Source organism: Rhincodon typus, chromosome 9, assembly GCF_021869965.1.
Source record: "Rhincodon typus isolate 14 chromosome 9, sRhiTyp1.1, whole genome shotgun sequence".
Lineage (NCBI taxonomy): Eukaryota > Metazoa > Chordata > Chondrichthyes > Orectolobiformes > Rhincodontidae > Rhincodon > Rhincodon typus.
In genome coordinates, this window is record NC_063340.1 from 12297477 (window position 1) to 12321970 (window position 24494).

The following is a 24494-nucleotide window of genomic DNA, read 5'->3' on the forward strand; positions in this document are numbered from 1 at the left end:
GATGTACTACTGAGACTGTGTAAGGCTCTGGTGTGACGGCATTTGGAATATTGTGAGCAGTTTTGAGGCTTGTATCCAAAGAAGGATGTGTTGGCCTTGGAGGGGCTCCAGAGGAAATTTACAAGAATGATTCCAGAGATGAAGGACTTGTCCTATGACAAGCAGCTGAGGATTCTGGATCTGTACTTGATAGAATTGAGAAGGATGAGTGGGGCATCTCATTGAACCTTACAGAATACTGACAGGCCTAGATGGAGCGGACAAGGAGAAAATGTTTCCAACAGTACAAGGGACAAGGACCCGAGGGCACAGCCTCAGAGTCAAGGAATGACCCTTTAGAACGAGATGAGGGGGAACTTCCTTCACCAGAGGGTTGTTAATCTGTGGCGCTCATTGCTACAGAGAGCTGTGGAGGCCAAGTCATTGTGCATCTTTAAGACAACGCTAGATATGTTTTAATTAGTACGGAGGTCAAGGGTTATGGGAAGAAGGCTCGAGAATGTGGTTGAGAAATATATCAGCCATGCTCAAATGGTGGAGTGAACTTGATGGGCCAAATGGACTAATTCTGCTTCTATATCGTATGGTCTTACGAAAGCCTGCCAATGTGGAAAATTGCCAAGATACTTACTGGTTTACAAAAAGTATGACAAATCTGACCCAGTCAATTATCACTAATCCAGTGTGCTGCCAATCCTAACAAAGTGATGGAAGGAGTTGTTAACAGTGCTACCAAGCAGTGCTAACTTGTCAATGATCCGCTCACTATGTTTAGTTCAGGTTCTATCACAACCATTATGTTCGAGACATCTTTCCAACACTGGTCCAAACATGGGCAAAAGAGCTGAACTGCAAAGCTGAATTGAGAATTACTGTCCTTGATGTCAAATCAGCCTAAGACAGAGTGTGACCCCATCAAGGCACTCTACTAAAACCAAAGTCAGTAGGATTTATGGTAAAATATCCTGCAGATTTCCATTGACCAGAAACTTTACAGAAACAAGGCACATCAATGAGATTGCTTCTGGAATAGACCAAAGGCTGTCCATACAGAATTACAAAATTGTTATGCTGCAGAAGGAGGCCGTTTAGTCCACCGTGTCTACACCAGCTCTATGTGCATTTTGGTTTACTGCCAAATTCCTGCCTTTTTCTTGTAACTCTACACATTGTTTCTCTTTAAATAATCATCCAATGTCCTCAGTTGAACCTGTCTACTCCACACTTCCAGGTACTGCATTCTAGCTCCTAACTAGTCACAGTGAGATTTTTCTTTCACACTTCACACTTGTTTCTCTTGCAAAACATTTTAAACACTATGCCCTCTCATTCTTGATCAGTTTACCAGTGGAAACAGTTTCTCTTGTCCAGATCAGTCATGATTGTGAAAATGTCTATCAAATTTCCTCTTAGCCTTTTCCTCTCCAAAGAAAACAATCATCACTTTTCCAGTTTTTCGTCATAACTGAAGTTTCTCATCCTTGAAACCACTCTCAGAAACTTCTCCTACCCTTCCTCCAATGCATTCACACCCTTCCTATGATGTGGTACTTAGAACTGTATACAACAGTCCACCTGAAGTCTAACCTGTGTCTTCTATATGTTCATCATAACCTCCCTGCTCTTGTACTCTATACCTCTATACCCTATAGAATCAAAAAGTCATTGAATCATACAATGCAAAAGAGGCCTTTTGGCCCATCAAGACTAAATTGACAGAAATTAATCCACATTCGTCTCACTTTTCAGCACTTGGCCCATAGCCTTGAGCACTATGACATTTCAAATGCTCATCAAGTATTTTTTAAAGCTTGTGAAATTTCCTGCCTCAACTTCCCTCCAGGCAGTGCATTCCAGATTCCTATCACCTTCTAGGTGAAAATATTTTTCCTCAAATCCCTTCTAAATCTCCTGCCTTTCACTTTGAAATTATGCCCCTCGTTGTTGATCCATCAACTAAGTGGAACAGCTGCTTTCTATCTATTCTGTTCATGCCCCTTTCAATCTTCTACATCTCAATCCGGTCCCCTCTCAGCCTTCTTTGGTCTAAAGAAAACAACCTGAGCTTATCCCGTCTCTTTTGATAGATAAATTGCTTAATCCCAGGCAAAATCCTGGTGAATCTCCTCTTCACCTCCTCCAGTGCAATCAAATCTTTCCTACAGTGTGGTGACCAAAATTGCACACAGTACTCCAGCTGTGGCCCAAACAAAGTTTTATACAGTTCCAACATAACGTCCTTGCTCTTACAATCTGTGCCACATTTGATAAAGGCATGTGTCCTGTATGCCTCCTTAACTACGCTGTAAACCTGTCCAACCACCTTCAGGGCTTGTGGACAAGCACCTCAAGGCCCCTCACTTCCTCTGAGCTTCCTAGTGCCCTGCCATTCATCGAGTACTCCCTTGTCTTGTTAATTCTTCCAAAGTGCAACACCTCCCACTTATCAGGGTTAAATTACACCTGAAGCTGAGCTGCCTATCCAACCAATCCATCTATATCCTCCTGTAGCCTAAGATAATCTTCATCACTATCAACAATGTGGCGAAATTTTGTGTCATCCACAAAGTTAATTATCATCCCCCTCCAAGTTGTTTTCCACCTTGTGTCACCACCCTGTGTCACCTACCACTAAGCCAATTTTGGATCTGATTTGCCAAGCAACCCCAGATTCCATGTGTTTTAACCTTCTTTAAGTCTTGCATGTGGGACCTTGTCAAAGGCCTTGCTGAAATCCACGTAAACTGTATCAACTGTACTACCCTCATCCAAACACCTAGTCAACCCCTCAAAAATCCAATCAAATTTCTTAGGCATGACCTCCCTGTGACAATACCATGCTGACTACCACTGATCAAAACTTTCCTCTCTCCAAGTGGGGATTAGATCTTTCCTTGAGAATTTTCTCCAAACATTTTCCTACTACTGATGTGAGACTCATTGGTCTGTATTTACCTGGTTTACCTTGGTCACTCCTCGTGAAAACATTAGCTGTCTCCAAGACCTCTGACACCTCCCCATTGCCATTTGGACAAAGTCAGAAGTCATATGATACCAGGTTATAGTCCAACAGGTTTATTTGAAATCACAAGCTTTCGGAGCGCAGCCCTTTCGTTAGGTGCAGTGAGAGAAAAGAGCACACAGACACAGCGTTTATAGGCAGAGAGATCGAGGGCTTAGACATCAAATGACTATACAACTAATCTTAGTGGAGTGTCAGATAATAAGTCTCAACGGGTGACCAAGAATGTTAGACGGTGTGAGTAAAGTGTCAACAGCTGAATAACCATTGAAGGGATGACCTATAATCTGATTAAGTGAAGATGAGAGATAATTGCAAAAAATTAAAAATAAGGTGGTGCTGGAGACAAACCAATTGACTGGAATAGCACGATAGGTATAAGAGTCAAAAGCCGAGGGTCCAACCAAAGTAATAAGTAATTCAAAACTTTACAAACTAATTAAGGTAGAGGGATCATAACAATTTATTAAAGTGATGGTGTCAAAACAGGACAGTAAGGAAGATCTTACAGATACAAAACGGTGTGGTGGGGTCACATGTAGCGCAACATGAACCCAACAATTTGGTTGAAGCCGTCTTCATGGTACAGAACTTGACTATAAGCGTCTGCTCGGCAATTCTGCGTTGTTTGGTGTCTCAAAATTTGCCTTGGAGGACACTCACCCGAAGATTGGAGGCTGATTGACCTTGACCACTGAAATGTTCCCCAACTTGGGAGGGAACATTCCTGTCTGGCAATTGTTGTTCAGTGTCCCTTCATCCGTTGTCGTAGCATCCGCAAGGTCTCGCCAATTTTCCATGCCTCAGGGCAGCATTGGCCGAGTCACATGAGTATTTGCCGTGTACATGGTAGGTGGTGATCCCACGCGTGATGGTAGCATCCATGTCGATGATCTGACATGGCTTGCAGAGGTTGCCATAGCAGGGTTGTGTGGTTTTGTGGTCAATGTTGTCCTCGAGGCTGGGTACAAACAATGGTCTGTTTAAGGTTTGGTGGTTGTTTGAAGGCGAGAAGTCGAGGCATAGGAAAGATGTTGGTGAGATGCTCATCGTCATTTATGACGTGTTGAAGGCTGTGAAGAACATGGTGTAGTTTCTCCACTCCGGGGAAGTACTGGACAATGAAGGTTACTCTGTTGGTTGTATCCTATGTCTGTCTCCTGAGGAGGTTGTTGCTGTTTTTCGCTGTGGCACGTCAGAACTGGCAATTGATAAGTTGAACATCATATCCCACTCTTATAAGGGCGTCCTTTAAAACCGTTAGGCATCCATCACATGAAAATGCTGGCATGTTGGGGTGCAAATTTGATCCCCATGGCTGTTCCGTGTGCTAGGATGAAGAACTGGTTTCGAAGGTGAAGACATTGTGATCTAGGATGGAATCTGGAAATTGGCAGTTGTTGGTATTGAGTACTGAGGCTGTTGCAGCAATACCATCATTTTGGGGGATGCTGGTGTAGAGTGCCAAAACGTCCATTGTGACAAAGAATGTTCCTGTTTCGACTGGTCCATGAGTGCTGAGTTTCTATAAGAAATCTGTAGTGTTGCGATAGAAACCGGTGATTCCTTGCACAATGGGTTTCAAGATGCCCTCAACTTAGCCATACAGGAGCTCACACAGGGTCCCATCGCCTGATACGGTGGGAAGTCCAATTGTGTTGGTTTTGTGCGTCTTTGAAAGGCAGTTGAAGTCTCCTACGTGGGAAGTACACAGGATGAGAGTGCATAGGATACTCTGACAGTCTGAACCAAAAGTCTTGATCAGCCTTCTGAGTTGACAGGTATGTTCTTTGGTTGGATTGGCAGGTAGTTGTCTGTTCCTGGTTGTTCAGTTGTCGATATACTTCTTTACAGTAGACCATTCTATTCTGTATGATGATGACTCCCCTCCTTAGACTGCTGGTTTGATGACAATGTTGCGATTGGTCTTGAAAGCACGGATTGCGTTGCGTTGTGCTTGGGTGACATTCTGCGCAATCTTGTGAGCGTGGCTGATGAATCTGACGTTACCACATCGTCTGATGGCTTGAGCATACATGCCGAGCCTAGGGCAGTGGCCTTCAGGAGGGGTCCAATTCAACTCCTTCTTTGGTCGCACTGACCTCCTCAGAAGACAAATACAGGATACAACCAATAGAGTACACTTCGTTGTCCAGTATTTCCCCATAGCACCATGTTCTTTACAGCCTTCAACATGTCATCGATGACGATGAGCATCTCACCAACATCTTTCCTACGCCTCCACTTCTCGCCTTCAAACAACCACCAACGTTAAATAGACTGTTGTTCACAGCAAACTACTCAGCCTTGAGGACAACATGGCCATAAAACCATACAACCTTTTTGTGGCAATCTTTGCAAGACATGTCAGATCATCGACATGGACAATACCATCACACGAGGGATCACCACCCACGTACACGATAGACACCCATGTGACTCGGCGAATGTTGTCTATCTCATATGCTGCAGGAAAGGATGCCCCCAGGCAGACACTACAGCAATGGATGAATGGACACCGCACAACAATTGCTACACAGGAATGTTCCCACCCCAGTCAGGGAACACTTCAGCGATCAACGGCATTCAGCTTCCATTCTTTGGGTAAGCATCCTCCGAGGCAGACTTCAAGATGCACAACAACGCAGAATTTCCGAGCTGAGACCGATAACCAAGTTCTGTGCCCACGAAGACGAGATGTTGGGTTCATGTTGCACTACATGTGACCCCACCACACCGTTCTGTATCTGTAAAATCTTCCTTACTGTCCTGTTTTGACACTATCACCTTAATAAATTGTTATGATCTCTCAACCTTAATTAGTTTGTAAAGTTTTGATTTACCTATTACTTTGGTTGGACCTTCAGAATGCAACTCTTTTACCCATTATGCTATGCCAGTCATCTAGTTTGTCTCCAGCACTGCCTTATTTTTAATTTTTTGTAATTAGCTCTCTGCCTCATTTAATCAGATTATAGGTCATCCCTTCACCGATTATTCAGCTGTTGACACTTTACTCACACTGTCTAACACTCTTGGTCACCTGCTGAGAATTATTATCTGACACTGCACTCACATCAGTTGTATAGTCTGAGATAACAAGGTGTAGAGCTGGAGGAACACAGCAGGCCAAGCAGCATCAGAGAAGTAGGACGGTCTAGGCCTGAAACGTCAGCCTTCCTGCTCCTCTGATGCTGCTTGGCCTGCTGTGTTCATCCAGCTCTATACCTTGTTATCTCAGATTCTCCAGCATCTGCAGTTCCTACTATCTCTGAATCAGTTGTATAGTCATTTGATCTCTCAGCCCTCGATCTCTCTGCCTATAAACTCTGTGTCTGTGTGTTCTTCTCTCTCAATGCACCTAATGAAGGGGCTGCGCTTTGTAAGCTTGTGATTTCAAATAAACCTGTTGGTTTATAACCTGGTGTTATGTGACTTCTGACTTTGTCCAGACCAGTCCAACATGGTCACCCTCATATCATTGCCATTTGGATCAGAGCCTCTGTAATTTCCTCACTCATCTCCCACAGCAAAAGTCTACAGTATCGTTAATCATACTATGTGAAGCCTAAGATATTCCATTATTGTTAATAGTTCTCTCTACCTGTCTTGCCACCTTTTAATGATTTATATGCATATGCACCCAAGTCTCACTGCTCCTGTATACTCTTTAGAATAGTAATTTTTTTATTGTTTCTCCATGTTCTTTGTTCCAAAGTCTATCACCTCACATTTCTTCAAATTGAACTTCACCTGCCCTCTATCCACCCCACACTACTGCAACCATCCTAGTTACTTGACTTATATAATTAGGTGTTACCTAGGAATAAAATGAGAGCATGTGTTGGGAGTTCAAACATGGAAATCCACACACCCTTCATGAGTTTGCGTTTGTTAAAATTAAATGCAGACATACACTCCCTCGAGTGAAGGTTTGTTTTAAGAGCATCAACTTGTAATGTCTACTCCACTGGGCTGAATAACAAATAACAGGTTTACATAACATAATTTGTTGGCGGTTATTCTTCACAAGTCAGCCACAAGATAGTGCTCAAAAGACACAAGTAGTGAGGAAACAGATACATGTAAGTGTTCAGGCTGAATGTGAGATAAAGATCAGAGAGTAGCTGAATTGCATGGTGATGAGAGAAACTGGGATGTCAATAGACAAGTTGCTCAAGGACATTTGAGTTAGAAAATGGGTTTCTGTTTGTTCCAGCCTTATCAATGGATAGAAAAATCCAGCCATTTCTGCTGGCAAATATTCAATTTGCCAAAAATGGTGATTTTGTCAGAAAATAAATTACAGTTTATAAACAGAATTTCATTTAATATAATCTTGAATAATTCTTGATAGTTTATTAAGATTAGAAAGGCATTAGAGACATCAGTTAAAGTCATGGAGGTGTGGGAGGAGTATCTTCAACAACACAAGATCACAGTCAGCTTACATAAGGAAGCTAAGGTATGTACCAAGGATGTCAGAATGAATGTAAACACACACTTCCTTTGGATCTGAAATCAAAGAAGAAAATGAAGGAAGAAGTGTTACACAAAACTGAAAGAATTAGGATTAGGTTTATTGTCATGAGTACAGTGATTGTGTACAATGTCGCCACATACAGCACCATCTTAAGTTCAAAGTACCTAGGTACAAATCTTGGGTAATAAAGTAGATTCGGTACAAAAATAGAGAAATAAAGACCAAAACTAGACATTAGTCAAAACCAAAAGGTGGGGTTCAAACAACTAAAGTTAGAACTGGAGGGAATAAAGATTCTAGCAAATGCCAAAAAAGTGCAACATTTTAAAGCAAAATAAAGGATGAACAGATAAGGCCTAGGATTTCTTAAAGTCCACAATGGACTGTGAACCTGCGTGAAAATGATTCAATACAATAGTGAAAAGGGGGCCTGTTACCTTTGTGGCTTCAAAGCAGGATGAGATAAGTTAGCCCTAAAAGCCTGCTTCACCGGTCAATGAGATCATGGTTGATTTGAGACCTACCTCATATTACCTGCCTATGCCCCATATCCCTTGATAAATTTTCTTGACAAAGCCAACATTCGATATTCTACTTGAAAGAGAGAGTTCTGTAATTTCATGCCTCAGTGGTATAGCTCTAACTTTAAGGTTGGATCCCGTGGCTTAGGGCAGCTGTAACAGTGAAAATATTTTCTCTAGTTACCTTATCAGTTCTCCTAAATGCTTACAAAGCTTCATTAAATTTGCCTCTTAACATTCTAAATTCCATGCTACATGATAGTTTTGCAGTCTAGAAGTGATCAAGCATCAAATGCTGGAAGAGAGTTTCAAACTTCTACCAACCTTTGTATGTAGAACTGTTTCTCAATTTCATTCCTGAAAGGCCTGCCTTGAATTTTTTGACTAGGATCTTAAATTTTAGACCATTCTCTGCACCACCTCATATACTCCAGCCACCAGAATATAGTTTCTCTATCTAGCCTACCTCTTCCCCTTAATATCTTGAAAACTTCAATCAAATCAACTTTACCCATTATATTACATGGAACACAATCCTGGTTGCACACTCTCTCCTCATAATCTAACCCTTGATACTATATGATAGATCTACCTATTTTTCCTAATCAACCTATTAGAGATGTTATTACACACCTCTGGAGCAGGTGGGACTTGAATCCAGGTTTCTTGGTTTAGGGGTAAGGACAGTACCACTGTGCCACAGGATAGCTAGCTCTATATGGCACTTTCTCCAAAACCAATGTATCCTTCTGCATGTGTCGTGTCCAGAATTACTGACAGTACTCCAGGTGCGGTCCAACCAAAATATTAGATACTGTAGCTAGTCGACTACGTAAAAAGGCTGGCACTACATAACCCTAATGCTTATGTCGTGTACCTGTTCATGACACATGATTACCTACGTCCCCAGATCCCTAAATCCCATCGGTAGCAACAGTTTCTAGCTTGTCACCATTCATACAATCTTCTGTTCCATCATATTCAGCTCCAAGGAGGAAGACCTCAGGATTTATCTCCATGAAAATCAATTTGCCACAAATCTGTCCATTCATTATTCTGTCAATATCACTCGTTAACTTCATTTTTACGTCTAGACTGCTGACAGCATACCTTTGTGTTATCTGAAAATTGGGAATGCATGACTTTCTATTCCATTAACTAAGTTGACATTCAATACAAAATAGTTGAATTCTCAACACAGATCCTTGCAAGTACTACCAGTCACCTCCTGACAAATTATAGTATCAACCCCATTGTACTTTTTCCAATTTGCTACCAATCAGCCAATATCTGACCGAGTGAATAATTTTTCTTCAATTGGGAATTTTTGAAATGCTTTCTGGAAGGCCATATAAATAAGAGCCATAGATAGTTGTCTGTCCACTACCTTAATCAACTTTTGAAATCCCACTCAAATAACGTCACAGCCTCTACAAGAAATTATGCTGTAGTTTTTAGTTGCACCCAGTCCCATCCTAACAGGTTTGATATTAAAAAAGACTTAGCGTTCCAGTGAAGGAACTTTGTGATATTTGACTATGTTAGAGGTGCTACATAAGTGCATGTTGACACGGCTGTATTTATGTTTCTCATTTATTCATTTTAACTTGACATTTGTTCCTCTTCTAACGTCCATCAGAGTTTGCCAATATGCAAGAAAGCAATTCTTCATTGACCTTGTCAAAATTTCTCAGTGCTCCTTATGTAACACATGCTTTCGAAGGTGTAGGGGGGCAGAAATTACTGTACATTGGCAATATTTCACAAACGTTTCAGTGAAGGTGAATGAGCAGCAAATCTATGACTGATATCCTTAATAATTGCTGCACTGTCAGAAGTGCTGTCTTTCAGATAAGACACTAAATCAAGGCCCAGTCTGCCCTCACAGATGGACAATAAATATCCCATGGTGTTATTTCAGAGAACATAAGAAATAGGAGCAGGAATAGGCCATCTTGCCCCTGGAGCCTGATCCACCATTCAATAAGATCATGGCTGATCTTTCTCATGGGCTCAGCTCCACTTACTTGCCCACTCACCAGAATCCTTAACCACTTTACGGTTCAAAAATCTATGCATCTTTGCCTTAAAAACATTCAATGAGGTAGCCCCAACTATTGCACTGGGCAGGGAATTCCACAGATTCACAACCCTTTGGGAGAAGAAGTTTCTCCTCAGCTCAGCCTTAAATCGGCTTTCCCTTCCTTTGAGGCTATGCCCCCTTGTTCTAGTTTCACCCACCAGTGGAAACAACCTCCCTGCTTCTCCCTCATTTATTGCCTTCATAATTTTATATGTTTCTTTCAGAGCCACCCTCGTGCTTCTAAATTTCAATGAGTATAGTCCCAGTCTACTCAATCTCTGCTCATAAGCCTAACTCTGGAATCAACTTAGTGAACCTCCTCTGCACCCCCTTCAGTGCCAGTACATCTTTTCTCAAGGGAGAAGTGAAGTGGAGTTCTCCCTGGCACCCTGCCAACATTTATCCCTCTATGAAATTCACTAAAAAGCAGATTACCTGGACATTATCTCTTTGATGTTTGTGAGATTATACTGTGTGCAAACATCCTCCATTACAACCAGGGATTTTTATTTTAAGAAAATACTTCATCAGCTGTTAAGTGCTTCGAGATATCCTGAGGTCATGAACAAAAAGGTTCACTGTGTAAGTACAAGGCAGCAGTCGTTACTACTGGCAGTAATTGGATGGGGCACAAAATGCACAGTAGATCCTAACAAAAGATCTAAAGCCATGATTTGTGTACTACTGCTGCATAATGTCACATGTGTCAGTGATAACAGGAAACCTTTCTCTTGTATGCTCTTGTAAAATAATATCACAACTATATATCATAATCAGGTGAAACTTTGTAAACTTCAAAGTCACAGAACATATAAAGTTTAAATGCAAGCAGGCCTGATCACATCTGTAGTAAATAACCAGAAACGATTGCAAGCAGAATAATGCCATAAAGCTGTTAAAAATTGTTATTCTCATTCCTCAGAAAAATGCTGATCGTTAACAATTATTCATCAACATTTCCACAAAGGCCTTAAGGGAGCTATCAAAACTTCGCTTTTCATTTAGTATTTAGATTTGCCCCTGTGATCGCTGGATTCCAAGGTTAAATTGTGAGAGATGATACAATCTGGGGTTGTTTCCCTGGCTATTTAGTAGGTTCAAGGGTTATCTAATTGAAGATTTCAAGATCTTCAGGGGAATAGGTTAGATAAAGAGAAACTATTTGCACTGTTTGGAGAATCTAGGACTAGTCTATTTGTCTTAAAATCAGAGTCACACATTTTAGCAGTGAAATTAAAAAGATTTCTGCATGCAAAAATGGGAAACGTTTGCAAATTTATTTAACAGAGGGCAATTGATGATTGATCGTTTGCACATTTTAAATAAAAGATTCACAGATGTTTTATTATCCAAACGTGTTAAAGGATGTAGGGCAAAGGCAGGTATATGGAGATAGGTGACATTAGCAATGAGCTCATTGACTAGCGGAATAGGGTAGAGGGATGAGATAGTCTATTCCTGTTCTTGTATTGTAGTTTTATCAATACCATTTGGCAAACTTCCCCCTTATGAATTAAAAGCAAGATTCCAACTGCTTGTGAGTACTTTGTTCCTTCAGCTTATGCCCTCATTGATGAATGTTTCTGATCACAATTCATAACTGAATCATTTTTTTAAAATAACTGCACAGAGGCCGGTATCCTGTCACCAAGCCACCCATTATTTACACATGCATAATACACTAGCTGTGACTGACCAGCTCGGAGTCAGTCCCTGAAGTCAGGAGGCTCTCTGAATCCCTGTTTGTATCAGTCAACCAGGGCTCCCTGATTGGCCCATGTTACCAACACCAATCAAGGATCTCAGAGTCAATAAGATCCATTTGGTTCCAATCACTACATTTTTATTTTAGCTACAAGATACATTTTGATGTACTTTGAAAGTTGTTTCAGCCTTGTTGCTCATCAAGAAACCAAATGGAGATATAGAAGAAATGTTCTCATCAGACTATCTAAACAGGAGAGTACATTGGATATTCCTCTGTGCACTGTGTACAAGTTTCTAAGCATTTAACATGATGGACATGATCGTCCTGGATCTACAGTTGAGGGGCTTTGGATCACCAGAGAGTCAGGAGATCAGGTAGGTCAGAGTGCATGCTTGTAAATAAATCTGTCCAATTCATTCATTCTCCATTCATTTAAATGGAAGGTTCGAGTTGAGATGAACATTATATTGGTTTAACTGATGGAATTTCTGGCAAATCAGATCATGAACCAGTGAAGTCATCATTTGCCCAGTGGAGTTGTCAATGCTTTGATATTGGGAAAGTTGGCTTCTGAGGGGAGGCTGCTGTTGGACAACTCTGTTGCCATTGGATTCAGATGATGCAGTGAGCCACTGTCAGTGGTAATTCTCCAGAGCTTTGAGGTACTAGCTGTCAGTTGTCCAGGCCTCCAAATCATATAGGAATAGAGATACTATTACTGCATAGTAAACCATTACCTTTGTCAACTTGGATTCAAGCCGAAACAGGTAAAACAAAATTAATACACATCTTCCCTGTGGATAGAATTTATTGACTATGCAGTCACACAGTTTATTTCCTATCTCAGCATTACAGAAGCTCTCTAAATAGATGTTATTTTTGATTGAAAGAACCCCTGTCCCTATGTATAAGAAAATATTTTTAGGATCTTCCCTACAAACATGACTATTTAGCAGTTATGTTGCTCTTTCAAAATTTTTAATTGTGGATATTTCCTAATCAAACTGTTCAGAGATTTGATTACACACATCTAGAGCAAGTGAGACTTGAACCTGGACCTACCAGCCCAGAGGTAGGCACACTACCACTGTCCCACAAGGGACAGCCCCTTATTCCCTGCATGCATATACTCTGAAGATTGATACCTGCCAATTGTTTCTTCTTTTCATTAAATAAAGACATTAACAAACTTAACAAATTAATATAATTTATCAGATAATGACAATCTTGGCTTCAAAGTTGCGATCCTTTTCCTTAAATACTCTGTTCCTCAGTCATCCAAAGACTGGGCTCACATATTGTAGGTGATGATAAATTTACCTTATGATTATTGATTAAATCATCATTAAATATTGGATCCAAGAGGGACATATTTCAAGGAGGCCTCAGCAAGGGGAACTCTGTTCCATGGGGAAGACCTTGATAGTATAACCATTCAGCTCTGAATAGGGGTCTTCATTGCTGGGAGGGCAACCACTGTTATTTTGAAGCAGCACCCAACAAGGTTGGTTGAAGACATGAGCATATCAAGTAGATGGCTTACCCCTCCAATTTTCACAGATTCCTCCATCCCACCACCTACCTCCAAAGTCAAGTCTGTCCGGCTGTTTGATACTGTCCTGTATGTCTTCATAAGGAATCTTCAACTTGTTTGTTTAAGAACGAACATATTGCTTACCCCATTCAAATGCCAGAATCCTCTTGAAAGAATGTCACACTCTTCAATTTCTATGTACTAAAAGTTCCAGTGCACATAAAAGCCCATACCAAGACAGTGGATAAGCATATGTATATAGGTACAACTGATAGCTTTTGTCTGCCACTGACCAGAAGAACCAGACAAATAATTTCTCATAGTAGAAGTGAAGAAGCATTCCAAACAGTTTAAATGCATCTTACTTCACTGCAGTGTCAGAAATATTCTTGCAAGAATATTGAGTGGTAAATGGGCCTCAGTATTTCAAAAAGCGTGAATTAAATTTGAACATTGGCCATTATCCCTACAAGACACACAAAACCTCCTTTTGTACAAACAGACAGATTACACACACAGAAACTACAAATCAGCAAGAATAAAAATAAACCTTGTTTTTTCTTAACTGTGATAAAACAACTGCACATTAGAATTCTATTTCAGTCTCCAACATTCTGCTCTTGAGAATAAGGCATAACAACCAGTCAATCAATAATCACAAGATGAATCATATTACAATTTCAAACTTACGCCTGTTTTAGACAGGTATTAAGTGTGATATCCTTACATACCAGCCATCAAACATCACAGCAAACAATTATGTAACTTTGCCTTTATGCCGAACTTCATCTCACAAGTATAACTGACACGAAAAGTGCCACAACAGTAAATGAATTTATCTTCTGCTGATAAAAATCACAGTTCAAAGCTCACAAAAAAATGTTCTCAGATATATCGCGCATGTGAGCAATTGACTGACTGAAGCCTTCAATCACCACAAGGTCTTTTCACGATTTGGCAGTCTTGTCTGTTTCTGTGCATAATCTGTGTGTGAATCCATCACTAACACAATGCAGAATGCATGACATCTTTACAGCAATAGTCCATAGTAAAAGATGAATGAGTCAATCTTAGCAGACTTCAAACGTTGCCGTAAACAGTCAAGACAAAATCTACAAAATAAAATTTCATGATTTATGTAATATTGTGTAATCCTAGAGCTACACAGATTACATTCAAAATCAGTATCTGAAGTACAATGGGGAATAATTTAACTGCTACTTATCCTTATCATAGAATGATACAACAGTGAAAGAGGCTGCACAATGTGCTGTTTCTGGAAATGTACTTTCAGTCAGCTTCACATGGTCAGGAAGGAGAAATCGCATCCAGAAAGAGACACAGCCTGAGTGAGTATATAGTTTGGACAATTTGGAGTCAACATGAGAATTGATGCAGAGAGAAGAGTGCTCTTTGTTTGTTTTTTTTTGGCTCATCGTTTGGAAGGTTTTTCTTTAAACAGGATAAATTGAAGCCAAGGATCAGGGGCCAAACCCAAAATAGGAACATCACAGTAAGCCGTAAGTTCACTGATTGAAGGTAGCTACTAATTTGACTATTTCTTGCAGGTTACTTTCACATTAAAGGTAAACAGAGGAAATATTTATAGGCTACAAACTAAAAGACTAGCAAGAAATTTTAGAAATCAAACTAAGAACCAAGTAACTAAAATAGAGATTCAGGTCCAGGTGAGATGTTACAACTGCATCATATGGAAGCTGGTGGACGCCATTGTGGTATGTAGTGACATTTATAGCAAGTGTTGGCTGCTGAGGAACTCGGGCTCAGAATTGTGCTAGATTCTGAGCTTCAAACACTGCAACACACCAGGGAGGGGCAGAATTACCTGGACACTGTGTTTCAGGAGGCAGTCACACCCCTCGGACTAACTACCTTGAATTCGGTCAGTGGTCAGGGAAATGAGGGTGTGACTATGAGTGAGGCAGTAGAGGAATCCAGGAGATAGTGCTGAAGGAGCCTCAGCCCTTGAGCTTGTCTAACAGGTTTGAGATTCTTGCTCCCTATGTGAACGAGAGTGGGTGCTGTAGGGAGGATGAGCAAACTGACCATAGCACCATGGTACAGAAAGCAATTCAAGAAGTACAGAATAGAGAAATGTAACTGCGGACGGTATAGTCAGGGGAATAGACACTGTCTTCTGTGGCCAGGATCAAGAGACCTAAAGGCTGTGTTGCCTAACAGGCTCAGGGTATCTCAACTGGACTGCAGAGAAACTTGGAGTGTGAGGGAAAATATCCAGTTGTTGTGGTCAATGAATCATGCTGAGACCAGAGTCCTGGCAAATTACATAACTATTCTAGGATTCTGTGATTCTATGATTCTAACGTTGTCGATTGGGCTTTAAATTAGACAGTGGGAGTGGGTTCAGTTGCATGTAAAAAGTCAAAGGTGGGGAGGGCTCAACAGAGGGCTTACCAGAACAAGTAAAAGGACAGAAAGGGTCAGGAATCTAACTTCAGGCACAGCAGGGCGCAACTGTGAGAAGGGTTGCAGCCAATGCAAGACTGAGCGTATTGTAATTAAACGCATGCAGCATTCAAAACATAGTAAATTAACTTGTAGCACAGGTTGAAACTGACACGTACAATGTTGTGGATATCACAGAGATGTGACTGCACGGGAATCAGAGCTGGGAACCAAATAACCAAAGATACACTCCCTATCGAGAGGACAGGCAGGTGGCAGAGGGAGCAGGGTCGTCTTGTTCGTAAGAAATGAAATTAAATCAATAGCAAGAAGTGGTATAGGGTCGGAAGGTGAAGAATCTGTGTGGGTAGAGTTGAGGAACCCCCAAGGAAACAAAGCCCTGATAGGAGCAATGTACAGGCCTCCGAGCTGTGGTCAGGATGCGGGGAAGAAAATAAAATTGGAAATAAAAACAGGAATGAATGAAAGACATGATCACAATAACCACGGGGGTCTTCAATATGCAAGTGGACTGGGAAAATCAGGTTGAAAGCAGATCTCAAGGAAAGGAATGCATGCGATGCCTACAAGATGGTTTTTGGAGTAGCTTATGGTAGAGCCCACTAGGGAACAGGCAATTCTGGATTTGGTGATGTGTAATAAAGCAGGCTTGATGAGGGAAATTAAGGTGAAGGAACCTTTAGGGGGCAGTGACCATAATACAATAGACTTCATCCTGAATTTCAGAGGGAGAAGCTGGAATCAGTTTTAACTGTATTGCAACTGAGAAAAGGCAACTACAAAGACATGAAGGAGGAGTTGCCGGAGATGCTTGGAAGGGGACCCTAGCAGGGAAGACAGTGGAGCAGAGGTTTCTTTAGTTATTTAAGGAGACACAGCAGAAGTTCATCCCAAGGAAGAAGAAACATACTCAGGGGAGGATGAGGCAACCATGGCTGTCAAGAGAAGCCAGGGAGAGCATAAAAACAAAAGAGAAAGCATACAATGTGGTGAAGATTAGTGGGAAGCCAGAGGATTGAGAAGTCTTTAAAAACCAGATGAGTAATTTATCTCATCTCTTGAAGTAAGTATCTTTTGGGGGATCCTGAAAGACTATTTTGCGGGTTTCTTTACAACAAACAGCCCCTTCTAGAGTCAACTGATTGCAGCAGCTGACGTTATGTCCTTTCTTTTTACTGCAGTGAACCCACAGAGTCCAGTTAGCTATAGGGGAATGCAATTTACATGCATGTTGTCAGTGGGTCTGTCAGTTAGTAAGGTGGAAGAAGAGATCCTTTATCCTTACTGTGGATTTCTCAATCAGAAAACAGAAGGATGGCAGGAGAAGCAGTAAATCAAAACTTGCTGGGCAAAGATGTAATCAAATGAAAATAATTTGTTTTGGCGGTTTTTTTCTTTTCATTGATAAATATCGTTGTGGTGCTACTTACTCTAAAGTTAGAGGGTTTTGTGATGTAGTGGTACTATCTGAGGCAGACGATCCAGGTTCAAGTCCCACTTAATAAGGCCAAACAGGTTGAATAAAACAATTATTTCCTGCCAATTAGTTAATTGAGGGCTATTGTTTTGTTGCTTCTGTTGTATGAGCAATTCTCACTGCTGACCATTTAGTTGTATGGGGATGTCTGTACAATTCCTCAGCAAGTGGGAAGTAGATTTTTTTTATGGTTTGGATCTGAAGGGTCCTCTTCATCTGGTGAGGTACAGAAAAAGCATTTTTTTTCCTCTGATGAAAGGTGACTCTTGTCTTAAACAATATGGAGTGAATTGCATGCGAACAACTAAATATAAGTTAAACAGTTAGGAGAGGATTTGTTATAGACACCATGAGGAATACCTGGATTTTTGAATCCCGACAGTGTGAAAAGACACCATTCAGCCCATCAAACCTACACCAAGTAGGAACCCACACAGACACAGGGAGAAACTCCACACACTCACCTGAGACTAAAATCAAGCCTACGTCCCTCATGCTGCAAGGCAATAGTACAGACCACTGTGCCACCCACACATAGTAGCACTTGGTAGCTCTTGTGCTTTGAAGATTCTAAGCTGTTCTTCCACCAAATCCATTGGATATTATCATAGTGTACAGTGTTTACAGTACTCCAAGTCTGCCCAAAGTGGACATCTACTTATAGGAAGATCTACAGCAGAGCAGTGGAGTCTTTCAAAAAGAAAATGGTGAGAGTGCAGGGTCAACATGTTCCCATAAAGGTGAAGGGTGGGACCAACAAGTTCAGAGGACTCTGGTTGTCAATAAATGTACAGGATTGGATTAGGATCAAAGGGAAGCTTATGGTAGATACTGAGAGCTTGAAACACCAGAAAGCCTCGAAAGGGCAGGGGTTTGTTTAAAGAAAATAAATTAGGAAAGTAAAGGGGGGAATGAAACAATGCTGGCATGTGAAATTACAGAAAATTAAACGGCATTGTCTAAGTATGACAGAGGTGCAAGGACAGCTGAAGAAACAGTATGATCTATTAGGGACCAAAGTGGCAAACATTGTGTGTGGAGCCAGAAGACACAGGTGAGCTTTTAAATCTGTACACAGGGTCCCCAACTTAAAAGCATCTGACTTACAAATGCTCATACTTGAGTGGCTGTTTTACACTGGCCTGCATTATGCTCCAACTTGGAAATAAACTGACTTGCAAACAGAGTCCAGAACAGAACCCATACACAACCCAGGCATTGCCTGGATTCACAATAGGGAAGGAAGATGTAGGTAAAGAAGACAAAAGTAGGTGGGTGTGCTTCTCAAGAAGACCCCAAGTGTACTGGACCTGGCTATCCATGGCAGCTTCCAAACTTCTCATGAAGCCAGCTAAGCAGTTGCATGACTTGTTGCATTGCTCCAGCCTCTGGGTAGTGAGAGCCATTGTGTCCCACAAAGCCATCTGTTGCTTCTTCCTGTGCATGCAGGCAAAATCCCTGAACTGACACCAATGGTCGTCTCCATCTCAGCAGGTACCTTGTCCCCAGCAGTCCTCCAAGTGCCTGTGACCTGGAATGTTTCTTCACAAGTCAGTTGCAGAGTTGTCACACTGAGGTGCTCACCAGCAATGCTCCCAAACATTCTAAATGTAACTGTCCCACCACAGAATCCGTCTCTAAATAGCTGGAGGACAGCACAGGGGGCAACTTGGCCAATGCTGCCTCTGAGGCTCTAATTCTTTCATCCCCAGAGATCAAGGAGATCATGTCTTAGGATCCAGCTCTGTGGAGGTGGTGAATATCTGTTGGTACCTGTTAGACAAAGTAGACAGAAGGCATCACAGCCAGAGGTTAGAAATGGTGTGCAATGAATGACATTGGCAGTGGGATTACCGTGAGAATTTCAATGGAATAAAGAGTGACATTTATTCAGACAGCAGGACATGGATGTCACAGCATCCCCACAGAAGCAGTCCCAGTCTTCTCCTGCTGGGGATAGGATTCTCACTTCCTCTCATGGAAAAGAGACCACGGCACCATCTGGGCATTAATTGCCTTATTGTGGGTTGTCTTCTCCTGCAATGAAATAAAGAGAGGGATTGAGTGAACAGAAACAGACATAGTTGTTACTGCTGGTGCAGATAGGAAAAGTAATGAAGTGTTCCAGTATAGTGAAGTAAGAGCCAACCAAGGCTATGCAGCGTCAGTTATGAGGAAGTTCCAGGCAGGGTCATAGAGGGTGAGGGATAATATTACAAGCAGTAATGTGACTGGGAGAGCATGAGCTTAGGTGGGAGGTGGTGGAAAAGCAGAGATAGAGTGAGAACGAAGTAGGGAGAGAGGAATGTGCCATTTACCCTGGTGGAGCTGAGAAGGTCATTGACCTTCTTGTGGCTCTGCTGGCCATTCTTTCACATGCATGAGGCTGACCCGGGCGGTGACCTCAGATGAGGCTGTAAGGTTCTGGTATCGTGGACTCCTCTGTTGGTCCTCCATGAATATAATGCCTCTCCTTTGCAACCCCTCATCCACCAGCACCTCCAGGTCCCTGTCAGAGAATAGTGGCATCATTTTCCCTTTTATGTTCAGAGTTTATTCATGAACAAACAGGGCAGGTTCAGAATGCCAGTTCTCATCTGGTTATACAGTGGCCTTTTATTTGTGGCACAGGTGCCAGGAATGCTGTTTTTTAGTGGATATTCAGTGAATGGAGAGTTATTCTGGAGTGGCACAGTGTAAAATGGAGCTAGAATCAGATGTGAGGGACACCATACGGGCAGAGTAGGTAACTAATATGGGGAATTAGGTATGATACGCAGCAAGTAACTCACCTCTTGACTCCCAAAAACCTGTCCATAATCTACAAGACATAAGTCACGAGTGTGATGAAATATCCTCCACTTGGCTGAATGAGTACAGCTCCTACAACGCACAAGAAGCTTGACACCATCCAAGGCAAAACAGCCCACTGGATTGGCATCACATCCAAAGCATCCACTCCCTCCACCAACACTCAGTAGGAGTAGTGTGTACTTTCTACAGGATGCACTGCAGAAATTCACCAAAGATCTCAGACTGCACCTTCCAAACCAATGATCTGTACTATCTAGAAGGGCAAGGGTAGCAAATACATGGAGACACCACCAAATGCAAGTTCCCTCCAAGCCACTCACGATCCTGATTTGGAATTATATCAGCATTCCTTCACTGTCATTGGGTCAAAATCCTGGAATTCCTTCCCTATGTGCATTGTGGGTCAACCCACAGCACATGGATTGCAGCGGTTCAAGAAGGCAGCCCACCACAATCTTCTCAAGGGCAACTAAGTTTGGGAAATAAATGGTAGTCCAGCCAGCGATGCTCACATCCCATTAATGAATTAAGAAAAGCAAGAAATCCTGATATACTTTGTGATGACATGCTCTCCAAAACACTCAAAGCAATTCACACAGCTGAAAAAGTAAGATTCAGCCCTTTGCTTCTCTGACTCAGTATAGACCCTTTCAGACCATTACGCACACATACAGCAGCTACCTCATGAATTTTACGTTTCATTCTACCTTAGCTTTTTCTTCTGGTCACTCCCAACTTGCACTCCCATCACATATTAGCTGACTGAATTGTCTTATTTATCATTCTATTAGTATTGTGCAAGTTAAATGCTGAAGAAATAGTAAGGTGTGTTTCAGATAAATATCTTACTTCTTCTGGGAAAAGACACAGTCATCAAAATACTTCTCCAGTCTCTGTATTAGTTATAGAAACAATGAAAGTTTACTACTGTATCTTTCTCTAGACTGATCAGACCAATAAATTAAATAAAGGCTGTCATGCTAGGAGCCTCATTCTGTACTGAACATATCTTCAAATATTCTTTTTTAATCACTGAGCCCATAAATAAAGTGTAATTATAGGCCTAATATTAAATATTCTGGCTCTTCTCACAGCAGTAAGTTTTGTATTTCATCTTCTGTTCTTCAAGATCTGAACACTACTTTTTTTCAGAGTTCATTCAGAAACTAGGTTTTTATTTTCTTACAGAACTCTATTGATTTTGTGCCATTGAAAATGATGTTTATCATGCAGTTTTCCGTCCTATCAGCCTATTATCTGACAGAATGTTTTGTTGAGGAGCAACCTGGCTTTGATGTAATGAACTGCAGATGTTGTTTTCAAATGAATCAAAAGTCAGTCAGCACAGCTACATAACTCTATTTTATCTCCCACCTCATTGCCATTTTTATTGGTTTTTACAACTTTGCACAAATGAAACATCAAACACCTTCATACTTGGCTTTGTAATTATGTAATTATTGGAAAAGATAACTATTATGATCTACCATTAACATTCTACATGTTTACACTTTTTTTTTGAAACAGTAGTCAATCGAAATTCTGAAATCCCACTGATATCTATTTGAGGGAATACAGAAAGGACTTCCAAACTAGTTTGACTTCCTAATAGATTCAGTGAAAGTGTTTAAATCTTTGCTACAATGTATGTTGCCGCACATTGCCATTTATAAGCCATATCTTAGTTTTTCACTCTAATTAATAATCCCATTTGCAATTGATTTTGTTTCCTCTGATAGACCTGTTTTGTTAGTGTGCAAAAGTATTTCCATTTTTAAATTGTTCACGTAAAGAAGCATTAGCAAAAGCACATTTGCCACACCGGTGTCTGAACAGATTTTCATTTTATGACCGATTTTAACAGAATATTTTCCTGAATATTCACTGACAGTTTGACAAGTTATGTTACATGGAATTCGCCAAACAGAAACAGCCCTTTCAGCATAGCTAGTCTATGTCAAAACAAGCCTTTTCCCACCCTACAACATTTCATCTCATTCATCCACTTCTTTCTGCTTCAACCATCGATCTGGTTTTCCCTGAAATACACCTATGCTATTTGTCTGAACTACTCCCTTGCTATGTAGTAAACTTCATATTTTAACCAATCTGAGTAAAGATGCTTTTCCTGAATTCTATTTTGGAGTTGAAGAGGACATTCATTCATATAGAACCTTCCACAATGTCAGGACATTCCAAACCTCATTAAAGCCTATAGACGTCTCTAATATTTAGAGTTGTAGTCAGTATTGCAATGTGGGAAATGTGGTTGTATTTCTGGCTATCTAACTGTTATGATCCTCTACAAAAAGAAATATTTTATCCACTCCTTGGTTTTAAAGATCTCAGTCAGCAACTTAAAACAAATCACCTCTTTTGTTCTTCTCGATGTCATGGACAAATTTTAAGTGTTTCTTTTTAATTGCCCATAATGATTGTATTTATCTGTTTAAATGTATACTAATAACCCAGCACCAAGCGTTTGTGCATTCAAAATTAAAGACTTTTTTATTTCCACATATTTGCCCCAAAGTTCAACACACACACACACAGGTCTCTTAGTAGGAGCAAGTGACTGTGGACGTGGATACTGGAATCTGTACTGAAAACAAAAAATGCTGGGAATCACAACGGGTCAGGCAGCGTCCATGGAGAGAAAGCAAGCTAACGTTTCAAGTCTAGATGACTGTGCTTAGTTGAGTTGATGTTTTAACTGTTCTGAAGGTTTTGAGAAAGAAGAGATTACTTAGAATCAAAGAATCATAGAATCCCTACGATGAGGAAGCAGGCCATTCGGTCCATCAACTCCACACTGACCCACTGAAGAGCAAGCCACACTCACCTAACCCCCTCCGCTATCCCTGTAACCCTGCATTTCCCATGGCTAATCCACTTAGCCTGTATATCCCTGGACACTATGGGCAATCCACCTAGCCTGCACATCTTTGGACTTACTAGCTGCAAAGGTTCACATAGTTGAACTGGCAGGAGGTCAACCTCTCCAGTGAATTGATAGTTGAAACAAATCAGATGAGATTCCATTAGGATGTTGTAGTTGAATACTTTGGCTGCTTCAGTGACAGTGGTGGTCTAATGGTTTTCCTTGCTGGACTTTCTCACTTTGATAGAATTGGCCTGAAAGCTGGTTTGAATTGCGCTAATTTTTTTTAGCAGGGAGCAACAATGGCCACCTCATCATGTGGCCATGCATGAAGTGTCAAGACATTGTCCAAATAAGATGTTGCGCTAATCCAATGAACTGGTTGAGTTGGTGTCTCCTCCTCACTGTAGTTTCAGTCACAGGTCCTTTGTTTGGAAGGCAAATATTTTAATGAAGATGTCAAGGGGTCTTATTTATCCAGTAGTCCAACCTACAGCAAGGAGTGTGTCCCCTTTGGCTGCCCTGGAGGTAAGATAGCTTCTTAATCTACTGGAGACAGCTGGTAACCCTTGGAAACCATCTTGATCTCCAATCTTTTAAATGTAACTTTTAGAACATAGCCTTAAAGATTTAAAATAATCATCCTGGTACTTGGCATTAAGTTAACATCACCATCATTATCATCATCTCCACCATGTGTTCTCGATCTGAAAGCGGGTCCTTTGCCCATAGCAGTATTTCCTGAGGCTACGCATAGAGATGGTTTCACGCAACAGGAGCAAATTCCTCTCAGGTGTGAGCTGGGTTTTCTTGTCAAATCAGGTCCTTTCAAGCTCATTACATGTACATGTATGGGTACTATACCGAATTTCAGTGGCAGATTGATGGAAGGTTCAACCTCCTCCTGGTTCTTCTGAGTTCAGACCTCCAGGCACCATATTTAAAAGCATTTCCATCCCTATCATCCACTAGTGCAGAAACTTCCATCACTGTGGGTAATGCATCTAGAGTAGATTGGGGTCACATTCTGAGGACTACAGTCCCTGTTTTTCCAGCTCTCTGCAATTCAGAAGCATGCATCGAAATTATTACTCCCACTTGCTCCTCAACACCTTGGAGATCTGGCTAAAAGCAGCACCATAGTCCCTGGGGATATGGCTGGAGGAAGCTTGCAAACAATGGAAGGTGCTCTTTCCAAGGGACAGGGACAGGAATCTGCCCCAAGTCACCGAGCCAGCCTGGATGGAGGTGGCTTTGCCAGTCAGTGTCCATGGCACCTGGTGATGTGACTAATTACAGGGCCAACAAGAAACTTGTGCACTGATGGTGCAGGAGCTATTGTCTACTCAATATATCATGCCCCTATGAATGCCAGACAAGATTGGCTGCTGGGTATTTCCAACACATGACTTATTTGCAGTCAATGTCTGTCACTTCATTGTACGTGAGATAACAAGGTGTAGAGCTGGATGAACACATCAGGCCAAGCAGCATCAGAGGAGCAGGAAGGCTGACGTTTCGGG